This window comes from Cavia porcellus, unplaced genomic scaffold (genome assembly GCF_034190915.1).
Source record: "Cavia porcellus strain 051 isolate PalLab524CR breed Dunkin Hartley unplaced genomic scaffold, mCavPor4.1 scaffold_1, whole genome shotgun sequence".
In the NCBI taxonomy this organism is placed as follows: domain Eukaryota; kingdom Metazoa; phylum Chordata; class Mammalia; order Rodentia; family Caviidae; genus Cavia; species Cavia porcellus.
Window position 1 is genome coordinate 150,765,763 of NW_026947484.1, and position 12,998 is coordinate 150,778,760.

At 35.1% G+C, this 12,998-nt stretch overlaps 1 long non-coding RNA gene across 2 annotated transcripts in view; it reads left to right on the plus strand.

Moving 5' to 3' along the window:
- The first annotated feature begins 1,618 nt into the window (after positions 1-1,618).
- The window catches only part of LOC134473256 (uncharacterized), a 39,471-nt gene continuing 28,091 nt past the window's right edge, over positions 1,619-12,998 (plus strand). Inside the window, exon 1 of one of the 2 annotated variants that reach the window (XR_010043434.1) lies at positions 1,619-1,698. This is a non-coding gene — a long non-coding RNA (uncharacterized LOC134473256). Of the gene's footprint in view, positions 1,741-12,998 lie in introns of both variants that reach the window. The other variant, XR_010043428.1, reaches the window with a different exon arrangement.

Genomic DNA, 12,998 nt, shown 5'->3' on the forward strand with positions numbered 1-12,998 from the left:
AAAGCTACTGTTCTCCAAGTGTAAAGCATTACTTGGAAAAAAAAAAAATCTGGCTGTGTGAAGAGCCAGCCAAGAATAACAATTAGCTTTCTGACATAACAATTTCTAATGAATGTGTTATTTACTTCAAAATATCAGTGGCATGCCTCCTAAATTAAAATTTCCAACTTTGTTTCTAGCAGGCCTATATTGATCCTGCATGCAAAAACGGCATAGAAATCTAAAATTACATGTTGCATGCAACATGAATTCATGGACAGGTAAGTTTAATAGTTGAAATGAGTTATAGGCAGTAACAGGCATTCATATATCCATATCCATGACAAATTGAGTTGTAGGAAGTAAGTGGTCTTCACATATATATGACAAGTTTCATTTAAAATTATTGATATTAGAAAATTGAACATTCATAATTTGGGCTTTTATTTTCAAGTTATTCATATTTCCAGTGAGTGAATTCAGCCAAAATTAATGTCAGTCATTTTGCTTTTTATTCAGAGGATATTCTTGTTTTAGCTCCAGATTGTACCTTGTAGAATGTCTGTGTGTCATGCACGTGACATCCATGGGTGGGATGGTGAGGATACAGTAACTTTCTTGATTCTGGGGAAACTTGACCTCCTGTATACTGCAGAAATGGAAACTATAGGGTCAAGCCTTTGACACTGGGACTCATTATGCATAACATCAATTCCATTTCCAGTAGTCCTAGCTTGTATAATCCAGTGCACATATGCTGAGACTTTCCCCAAATCACAAAAAAGAGACTTTGTGGTGTTCCTCTGTCTCTGCTAATTTGTTTCCGTTTGACTATATAGAAGGCTTGGAAAGCACTTCAAACACTTATGTACCAGTTTTCTGACACATTTCTTCTCATCTTTTACTTTATGCTGAGGACTTACACTGGTACAGGACATTTCTTCTTCATCTTTTCCCCTTAGTTTTCTAGTGGTCCATCTCCCATTACTTATTATGTGCAAATAAATAATTGTGTTTTCCCAGGGTACCTTATTGTCATTTTCGTCAGGCTAAGGATTTTCTGGTGCATAATTGATTTTTTGGGTCCAATCCCATTTATTGTACTGCCACTACCTTTCAAACAAGGCCTCAGCCTTAGGCAAGATTCTCTGCTTTCTGTGATGACGGGCCACATGCAGACTTACAATATCACGAAAATGCCTTGGTTAATAATCCTAAATTATTTCTGTCAAATGTTCCTTCAATTCAACAGAAACTGAAGCTTTCAAACCACTCTCTAGGGAAGGGGAGAATGACCCAGGCACAGAGAGGTTAGATATACTGGGTCCTAAAATATTAAGAGCTCAAGAAGCAGCAAGGGTTTGCCTTTTCTGGTCCTTACATTTTGTCAGTTTGATTCCTCCGTACCATAGGACCTTCTGTCTCCACAGAGTAGAAAATACAGTGGTTGGTTCCCTCTATGGTTTAGGCCATTAGATTTTTGCCACTGGAAAGCTATTACCCTGCAGTCATGGAGTCAGCGTTTGTGATTGGTTCGTTGCCTAGTGTTGGGATTGGTGGTGTGAGTGCTGCACCCGCCCATAGGCGGAGCTGGCATAGAATATAAGGGAGACAGAGGCCTACTTTCCCGCTTTTGCCCTTTTTGCTTTGCTGTTTGCCCCTCAGCCACACCACCCTGTCTTGGAAGCAGCTGGATATGGATTGAAACTTTCAAAAACTGTGAGCTAAAGAAACCTTTCCTTCCTTCATTTTGGGCATCAGGTATTTTTGTCTCAGCAACAAGAGAAAAGTAACCAAGGCACACATTCACTAGGTCGCAGTTAATGAGTTGACAATTCTGCCATACATGTATTTCTCTTGTCCTATGTGCCAACCCCACCCAGTTCAGCTGTAGAGCCTCTGGGAAAGTTTCCTGAATTTCTTAACATCTAAATGTCCAGATAATGCTCAAATACCATCAGGGATATGAAAGCGCCCCATGTCTTTCATGACCTTGATTCACAAATTACATTCCTGAACTACCTTCAGAAGTTAGCACAATGATTTTTGCACATGAGAAATGATTTTCTTTGGGATGTCAGAGAAGCATCTGTTTTGTAGACAACAGTTTTATGCAAACTAAATCTTAGTGCTGACTTGATTTATAGGAGGTAATCATTAAGGCAGAGTTTGGAGAGAAGGTGACTTGTAGGATAAGGCAAGCATCAACCGTCAGTGGCTAACCAGGTTCAATTTCTGCTCTAGGTAGCAGTACAGGTGTGTAAAGAATCGTAGGTTCTTCTGAATGTCTTTTCTTTTTCTCTCAGGCTCTCTTTTATGTGGCTCAGAAGAACCTCCTGTGGCCAATTGTGGGTTGAAGATAATTAGCCTTTAATTATCACCAGTTACATTTTCACCTGTTCCACTTGCAAATCCCCAGAACTTCTAGTGTTCCAATTAGCGTGATCATCCTCCAACAAGCAAGTGTGGGGAAACAGCCTTCCCTTTGGGAGCTAACCCCTTCCCCACTAACCTTTCAAGTCATATTTTAGCTAGCGTAAGAATACCCTGGAGAGGATCTACTTATTTTTATTTGCAATATATAGCCACAGGATCTGAGATCAAATGTGTGCTCTCATTGCAGTAGCTGAATCCACAGAGACATCGGGAACACCATCTCTGGGGAGGTCAGAATAATGAATATTTCTCAAGACAGAATAGATGAATTAAAACTCACTCAAATAGCCAAAACTTTATTTGCAATCTAAAGAAGAGTTTTCCTTTTCTGTTTTTCATTATGGTTACATTTGAACAAAATTCAAATGAAAAACCCTGGAGTAAGAAAAGATTTGTGACGTAGAATATTTTTTATCTTCTGTCAAGGGACTGAATCTTTATGTATTTGGGCAGAGGCTGAAAAGACCTTAGACTTACACTAAGAAAGGTAACTATTTGTGAGGTAATCCCAAAAGAAAAAAATATATATATATAAATGGGAGGAAAAAGTCTCATAAAGTTAGAAGAGCTCATTATCAAGAAGCTGGCAAATTTAAAATAAAATATTCACTAATCCCCCAAAAGCATATTGCAAAGAAAAATAAAGGGTAATTTACTTCATAGACCTTTTGAGGTTTTATATCTTTGCATCACATGATATCCTATATACCTGGTAGTAAAACTATAGAGAAACCTTTGGAAAGGCTGTTCAGGGAATACGCTCTCATTAGCATGCAAATCATTTTTCAGAATGCAAATAATTTAACGATAATGTGGCCAGGGTCCCCAGAGTAAATGATTTCCATTTTCATTACCATATATGATACAAATACCCATAATATTTTCCCTGAAAATTACAGTACTTATTTAGTACTCTTTGATCTGCCTACAGATTTTGTCTCATTAATCTTCACTTTAAAGCAGGTGAGTGGGGGTTATTTTGCCAACTCATAAATGAAAAAATGGAAAACAAAGGGTCAGTCTGATCACAGGATGAGTTTAAAACATATGGGTGTCCAGGCTGTCTGAGGTAGCAAATCAGTTTTGTGCTCATTAATTTGTTTTTTCCCTATGAATTTTAATCAAATTATCACGCTCTATTCTAAATTTAAAATATTCAAAAGTGTAATCAGTATGTTATCTGACCCCATATTATAATGTTAGTAAATCTTTAATGTGAACTCAGGAACATAAGGCATACTCCAGATATTTGCACATTTCTGTATCTCAAGCCCCTCACATGTGCCATGGCAATATGAGATATTTATCAGTATGGAACTAGATGAAATGGAATGGTAAGTCAGTTTAGGTAATAGGAGCTCCATGCTATTATATTTTGATTGCCCTTAACAGTCTCTGATTCCAGCATCTTCTTTCAATTTAACATTGATGTGCACCTATAGATATGCATGTTTCTTTTTCTAATCTTTTTAATTTCCATGCATTGCTTTCTAATGATACATATTTACCATATATTATGGTCACATTAATCATAGAGAATTTGTAGCGGTACATAATATGTCTTCATTGGTATTTTTTCCATATTCCTCCCTTACCTTCAACTCTTCTTCCACTCTCCATTTACAAAAACTTTGTTTCCAATTTTTGTCTTCCATTCTCTCTCTTTTTTAAGAAAGGGAAGGAAGGGAAAACATGATTATATGTGCATATTTTTATTGTGAAGTTCATTGAATACTGTGCTCTTAAGTTGATGCTAAATATTGCTCATGATACAGAAGAACAAGGAATAGTCTACTTTCTATTCTCAGATACTGAAATTGTTTATGAGGAAATACTCTTAAAAGCATGTCCAAAAATAAATAAAAAACTATTACTAATAGAACATCCAATTTATTGTTAATTTATCATATGCAGATATTGACATGTTTGCATTCATTATTTATTTTTATCACTATAACATTTTTAAAAGTTAGAGCTGTTCTCAAAGCAAACCCATGAAAATGGGTGTAATTTTTGAAGGAATGTTACCACCTGTCCAGTTTCTCAAGGTATTTCAGATCTGATGTTAGAGTGCCACAGTGATATTTATCTTTTAATGTATCATATCTTCTTGAATTTAGATTTTAGGCAATTATTATAATAAAAGAAGTCTCATAATAATCCATGTGGAACCAGAAATGATGATGTTTTGAAGAATCTAGTTTGTAAGATCTGAGAAGTTGTGCTGTGCTCTGCCTAGCAGGCACTAAATTGTTGCAATCTAAATATATACTAATATATACTAACTTTTTGGATTTAACTTGTTAGTGAATGGAATGTGCTTATCTCTATGTGTCCCTCCAAAGTCTCATGTGCTCAGGGTGATTCTTTTCAGAGGTGGCTGGATCTAGGGTGTGTGATTGTGGATTAAATGTGTGGGAACCAAATTAGACCACTGATTAGCATAATTTTAGATGTGGATAATGGGAAGCCGTACCCTGGTATGGGTGACACTACCCGAAAAGCTTGTAGCCTGGATAGGATAAAAGGAAAACAAACAAGGAAAGCAGGTTCCTTGCTTGCTGCTGCCTTCAGCCTGCAAAGCCATGAACAGTTTCTCCTCTGTGTTGTCTCTTTATGATGCCACCCTGTGTTGGTGCCAGCTGACTGTGGACTGAAACCTCTACAGACTGTGAGCAAAAATAATTTTTTTTCTCCTTAAACTTTGAATGTTGGGTATTTTTACTCAGCAATGAGCAAAGTATCTAAGACAGTTGTACTATTTCCTTTGGCCTAACTGTATAACTAAAAGTTTCTGAGACCCTAAGTTATCTCAAATGAAGAGCACGTCAATTAGTAATGCTCTACCTGCAAGTAACAGTCTCTGGAGAGTGGTAATGAAATATAAGGTGGTTCTATCTTTCCTCACATATCTTTCAATCTGAAGGTAAGCAGTTTGGTGATATTGCACAAGTCAACGAGATAAAGAACACTCTATATCCATGTTATCACATTATCTCACAATTATGTGGTCAAAATATGACTGCTTCTGCTCCAACTATATTTCATCCATGTTCAAGGCAACAATAAAAGGAATTAGGAAAGACCATTGCATCTGTCTGTACTGATAAGGGAAACAAGAGTTTTCCCATGAGCTACCAAGATTTTTGTTCATCTTATTGACTAGACACATTTACACAGACATTTCTTACTGTAAGTACACATGAGAAAGGAAAGGTTAGGCTTTTGTACAGTGATTTATAGGAAGTCGAGGGATTGTGTCCTTAGTGAGAATGTTATCTGCTCCAGTTAAGCACTATCGTCTCTAGAATTATGATCTTCTTTAGAAGTGGCTGCAGTTAGGAAATGGTTTAATGAGACAAATCTAAAATTTCTGTTTCCAGAGTGAGTGCCTTTCCAATTATATATAGATGTTTGATTTACTTCCTTTTAAAAATATTCCTTTCACATTGACCTCAAATCCATGATGTTTTCTTGATTCACCCATGCTCACATGACTGAAGAAAGGGCTTTGTTATGTGGGAACTTATGCTCTGAAGACCAAACAGAAGAATATTGGTTTTCCAGGACACAAGGCAAGATGCCGTTTCCTTTATTGAAGACCAATATGACAAACTTAGTGCACAAAAGTCAGAGTGTCACGGGTTTGAGCAATGTCATCATAAGCAGACAGCACTGCCTTGAAGCTGTCTCTTGGCTGACCCACTGCATCTGGATCCCTCAAATGCTTTGTTATTCTGCTAGTAAAAATGTGGATTAATAAGATGCAGTTTTTGTTCCTTTTCTCTGTCATTAGGATAACAAAATACTTCTTGAAATGTGTTATAAGAATTAAAATCATAATGATGCAGTATGGCTTAAGGCTTTCTCTTAATAGATACTTCTAACTTGGTTACACAGAGACAAAGATTTGACACGGAAATGGTAATTGATTCTCTGCAGATTTTTCCTTTGAGAATCCGATGTCTTCTATTTGCAAGAGATAAGGGAGAAGAGAAACAGTTGAGACTTGTTAAAAACAAAAACATTTTTGTTACCAACTTTTGAGCAATGTTTCATTCCAAATATAGTGACATTAGACTCGCATCAAGCGTAGGATGTAAAATTGCATTTGTTCAAGTATTTTATTTGGCAGCAGCACAGAAAGTGTAATTTGCCAAGAAATGCTTCAGTCTGTGTACCTTAGTAAATGGAGAATTCATTATCAGAAAGCAGTTATACAAGAGTTCTATCCACCTTGTTAACATCAGGAATCTGTTTCAATTTTTACATGTGTCCTTATTTTTACAGGTTTAAATTAAGTCAGTAAAATTAAGTCATGAAATTTGGAAAAGTTATAATAATTAGAAAAAGAAAGATTATTTTTCGTCTTATGAGTCTGTTGCTTGAAATGACCCATGTTTTTAAAATCTAGAATAAAGGGCTTGTGGTTTAGAATTCTTTCTGATTTAAGGAAACACAGTTAGCTGACAAGTGATAATAAGATTATATATAAATTTCCCATATGTTGAAGAAGTCTATTACTACTAACTACTGTGCTTGATTACTAAATTATATTTTATTAAAAGCTTCCCATGACTATAGGATAATTGGTTGATTGATTATTCCTGGAGAATTCATATGAAGATATGTTTCATAAACATATTAATTAAAGAATGATATTTTAAAGTGGATATTTATAATTGTATATAGTCATGCTGCTGCTGAAAAATGTAGATTTATTGCCTTTAAGTTTATAGCTACTGGCCTTTCTTTTTTTATGTTGCAGCATCATATTAGGTGTAGTAACACCTGGAAAATAATGTTTTTTTTTTTCTTTTGTGTACACCAAAGCCCTGTACTTGAACCCTTGGAAAGCCAGGAGGTTCCATGGTTAAAGTATTTCTCCTGTTAAGTCACAGACTAGCATTGCTTAAATTCAAATTTGGCCACCTGGAAAGAGGTGCAGCATGACATATAATCTTGTGTAGTTTAAAAATTACCAGCAAGATTATAAACAAAGTTTTCTCATTATATTAAAATGTTTTAAAGTTCATTAGCCTTTTTGGAAAGCATATGAGATATAAATGAGTCTCCAAATGATTAAAATGTTATAGTCCATTTGTTCCTTCGATTAGCATCATTTAAAAAAGTTCTTTATTTGTATATTTGTGATACTTAATAAATACTCCTATCTTGCAGTTTTAAAATGTATACATACCACATCTTGATTTTTTTTACGTCTTCTCCCCTCCCTTTTACCTTTCTTCATTCCCACATCCCTTTCCCATCTCTGCAAAGTCTGTTGTGTGTTTTATTTGAGCCAAATATTATGCAACTTGCTGATTTTTCATGTTGGGAAAGGTAGACACAATCTATTTCTTATCAAATGGAATATAATGAAGGGAATGAACTGTGAAAATTACTGTGGCAATGGAGCTAATGAAAAAAATGATGAACAATCATAAGAAACAATAATATAATTTTGGAGAATTTGTAGGCCTGATAACATCCTTTATGAATAAAACAAAATTCTGATTCACAGTCAGGCAGCTGAGATACCTGTGTGTGTACAGGACAGGGGGTTGTGGGTAGGGGTAGATAGAAAACAGAGTGTGAGCCATGTTCATTCCTGAGATTGGAAAGATTATAGAGCTAGCTTTTGAAACAATGCAAGTCAGAAAAAATGAAGACATAAAATTTGGTAACAGAAAAATAGTCTCATAGATTAGATGAAAGTCAAGAAAGATACATTATGACTCTTGAGTCAAGATCATAAACATTGAAAACACTGTCAACAGAGAGTTCTAAAAATGTTCAATGAAATACAAGGACCAGTGAACTTTTTTCTTCAGGAAGAGTATATAGTAAGTGTGTTAGGGATTGGGAGTATTAGGGTTTCTTGTTTAAGAACACAGTTTTGCCACTATTTACAAGCAGCTAGAGACAATACATAAGGGAAAGTGTGTGGCTGTGATCCAGTAAAAGTTAATGTAGTGTACCAAGTAATGGGTTAGATCTGACGTATGGGCTGTAGTTTGCCACCAACTGAAATATAATCTCATAAAGACAAGAGTTATTTGAATTGGGAGGAAGTAATCAGTGCAGTCAAGTGGTACCCATGGGTGATTCAGTGCCCATGTGGTTCAACACCAAACATTCTCTGAGTTTCTGGTGAATTAGGTGAGGGAACATGGTCTATGGATTTTCATAATTTTGTGCCACAAAAATGGTGGGAATGGCAGGTAAGAAAGTAGAAGCAGCATATTAAAGCATGGTGTGAAGAGGTTTGCAGTAGAAGAGTTGAGCTGTAGCTAACGGAACTTTAAGGAGAAGAATACTTTGTTAGTCTGTTTACATTTTTCTTCTTTTAAGATGACAGAGTCCTTGGTATATTTAAATGCCAAAACATAGGAGCCAACAGAGCAGGAGAGGAAATTCAGCATTGTGACTAGGTGGATAGGACGGGAATGAGAGAAGGTAGAAATTACGTTTCAATTCAAGAGAAGTCACATTCTCATTTGTAATAAGAAGGAACAAATGAAAGTCTGAATTTTGGTAAAGAGTAAGAATTTGTTCAGTTCAACATAACTCTTGAGTGTTTGGGCCCAGATGTTTAAAGAAAGCAAAAATGTCTAAAGCTGAAGTTAAAAAATAAGAAAGGAAAGCTACTTGCTTTCATGTTTGATGAATGGAAAGTTTAACTCAGAATGTCACCATCATCTGGATCATGTGATTATCCCCCTATCAACTCTCAGCATACATATCAGGTACAAATGTGAGTAAAACAGAATGATGGATTAGAACTGGGAGAAGTCTTCTCCAGAAAGGTGTGCTGAAAAGTCTTGAGATGCGACAAAAAGAATGAAAGATTAGCCAGATTGCTGAAGAGAGAGACCAAAGACTGTAAACAGGGAAAAGAGGAGATGGACATGTCATACATTGACATACAAATATAAGGGTTGGGAAGATTAGCATAGAAAAGAATATCTTGCCTGTAAGTATTCAAAAAAAGTATTTACAACTGTGCAAATTAAAAACAACAACAACAACAACAACAAAAAACATTTCTTCAAATCTTTTAACAAGACCACTGTTACCATCTATGAGGCTTTTCAAGATTATTCTTCATTCATATTATTCATCTTCAGTCTTCCTGGAAATAAACATTTTATGTCAGCCTTCACTCTTTATGATATGAAAATGATTACATTCCCAGTAATATCAGTGTGATGCATACATTTATGATAAAATGTAATGTAATGTGTTATATAAGAAAAGGACAATAATTCTCTATATTGATTTATATATTCTTTGGTTTGCACAGTGTTCATAATGCGGTAGGAACTGCGCTAAGCACAGGGATGGTTTGATGCCCAAAGTAAATGGTATAAGTCCCTATTCTAGTGAAACTTAGCAACTACCATAACAGGCAAACATTTTGAGATATAGTAATAGTGAATCATAGTATAAAGAGAATTATCTTCATTGCTTTTTAAATTTCTCTAGTATCATTTTCTTCCAAAATACTGAGAGGCAACGAAAAGAATTAAAGATTAGCCAGATATAGTTGAAGAGGAAGACCACTTTCTTGTGGAGAATTACATAATTTTGCTATTCTGGTCATTAGTTCTAATAGGAATATCCAAATATGGTGCTACCATTTTGATTTATTGGTATAAAATCTCAACTTTTGTCATGATTTGGGTTTTAAATGTCTCCCAAAAGCTCATGAATTAAAGGCTCTGTAATAAATATGTGCTGCTACTGGAATGTAGGGGGAAACTTTAGAAGACAGGGTTTTGTAGAAGCAAGTGAGGTCATGGAAGGTGTGCCTTTGAGGTAGCCTCTTTTCTCTCTGCTTTCTGGTGGGCATTGGGGGAAGAGGCTTCCCCTTCATGCAATTCTGCCATGATGCACTGGTCCACTATGGGTCCCAAATCAAAAGGCTGAGTAAGCATAGATGGAAACCTCTGAAACTATCAACCAGAATAAATCTTTCTTCTTTATAAGTTGATTTTTCTCAGATTTTTTTCATGTTGATAGAAAAGTAACACAAGCATCAAATATTTCCCCTGTTCCATTTGCCCATTCTATGTGAACTGTCCAAAAATGATCCTGCAGAATGGACATCCATTACACACTGTGAATCTCACTAAAGCATAAGTAAGCAGTTACAATTAGGCCATTGCAGGGCAATTCATAGTGGTACACGAAATAATTCAATTTTATCATGAATCATAAGTATTACACTGATGGAATTTCTATACACTTCTTGAGGTATTAGGAGTCATGAAAAAGATAAAGATAAAGGAAAAGTCATGCTACAGATTATGGGAGAAAAAGACGTTTTTGAAAACAGTCCTTTCTCCTTGTAACATACCAACAATGCAGTTATGAAAAAGAAATTTAATTTCAAGGGATCTCAGAGACTTCCTTCATAACTAGGCAGGACAAGAAAAACCAACAACCACGCTTCAGAAAATTAAGCAATTTAGATGAAAAGACGACTAGATATAAATATCTGAGAGTATTCTTCAAGAAACTAGTATGAAGGTAGTTGCTGAATGTCTACTAATATGTCTGTCTCACTTACCCTTTTCTTTTGTGCTGTTAATGGGGTCTTTTCGCATTTTAATTCACAGCTTTGTGTAGCCTTTTTGACTTCTTAAATGCCTCCTCTTGTAATTATTTCATTCCCGAGTACTGAAAGAGTTGAGAATGTCACCACAAAGTGTTTGAAAGTCATTAACATCTGTGGCATTTCAGATTAAGAAAGAATATTTTACACCAAATTAACTTCTCAAATCACACAAACAGGGAATTTGTGTGTCTTTCACATTTTTTTTCTAATATATTTCCCCCACTCTGGGCAGGCAAGTGTTATGCTTTACTGAATCTTCAGTTCACCTCTGCTTTTTGTTGTTTTCCTAATTTCTTTCCTTTCCAGTTCTTTTTAAAATTTAAGGTGCAATTTAATTCTAAATCACAATGGAATAAGTTAATGGAAATTATTTGAGAACAGAGACCCAAATCCTTTTAAAAATAGTTAATATGCAACAAGAATATTCAAATATGCAACATGCATTTCTAGGAAAAATATCATTTTCATAGAGTCTGTCACTTTTGAAATAGTGAGTGTCAGGGGAAGTTTTAGTAGTTTTGGTCATTTCTAGGTATATGATTAATATGGTGACTTAGTTCAGGACAGGAGAAAGACGATTTACGAGCTGACAAAATGTTGAGTTATATATTTACATTTCCTCAATATGAAAAGCAGCCATAACACTTAAGGTTTCAGTTTCTAGTTTATTAACCTGTTCCACCTTTTGCACAAAATATTTTCAAATACCAATTGGTTCTGATAATATGCAATGTTCTCTTATGAAGAAAGTTTAATGACTTCATACAACTGCATCATCTAGATAATATTTAAGATACAGATTTGTGAGTAAATTTGAGATGTGGTTTTTTTTATTTAATTATTTAAGGGACACTTGCAATCCCATATTAACAGTTTATTTCTTTCCAACAAATCCTAAAAGCATACTTATTTTGAATGAGTACACGAGAAAAGCACATTAATGTTGAAAGTAATAATTAAGCTGCCTTTACTCTATCTACAAGCTCAGCTTCATTATAAATAAAGACAAACAAGTGCAACATAAAAAACATTTATCCCTTTTTAATGGACTTTTAAGTCAGTTTCTCAAATTGTTGATGAATGTAATAAAATTAAATTAAATTAAAAGAAATGTCAATAAGAAGAGAACAAATTTAAAAATTAACAAAGCCCACAATAAATTTGTAATTACATGTCCATTAAAGGTTTTAAAGGGGGTTAATCTTGGAAAAAGGAAGAAAAGAAAATCAACGCTATTGTAGCTTTAGTAGGAACAATTATTATCATTGCAAATTACTTAAACTATTAAGCTGAGAATAATTCAGAAATATCATTAGCAGTCAAATTACTGAAAAAACTTGTTTTCTTTCCCCCTTTGTTTAATTTAAACTTAATGTCTGCTTATTCCACACAAGCAGAAAATGCAGATAAATAATTCCAGAGCATGCCTAAACATCTCCCTTCACAGCTAGCTTCTAATTTGATCTCTGGAGACCCTTCTCAGTAGCTGAATAAAATATTTTCATTTATTCTAGGAGAGCCGCCACCACCATACGTTTCTAATCTCGAGCTGCTTGGTAATGCCTCTAGATGAGGTCCTCAGCAAATCATTAAACTTGTTCAATAACAACGTTACAAAACACAGGAGACTTGCTGTTAGTGAAACAAAGAAGTTTTTCAAATGGGGGGAAAACTTTAATAAGCCAACTTGAGTTTCTAGGGCAAGTTTGAGGGATTATTTAACATTTTAAACCTCTTAGCAGTCACAGGACAAGGAGACTTCAACATTCACGGTGTCAGAATATTTCTCAAGGACAGTTCAAGTTAGGGGACCACAGCCCTGGGACACTGCTTGACCTGAAAAATGTCTCTGCACCACAGACCTCCCAGCCCTGTGGAAATATATGAAACTCTGGACCGGCAACTTAGTTTTTAATAAAAATATATGTTCTGATGATCAGATAATGAAAATTATCCAAAC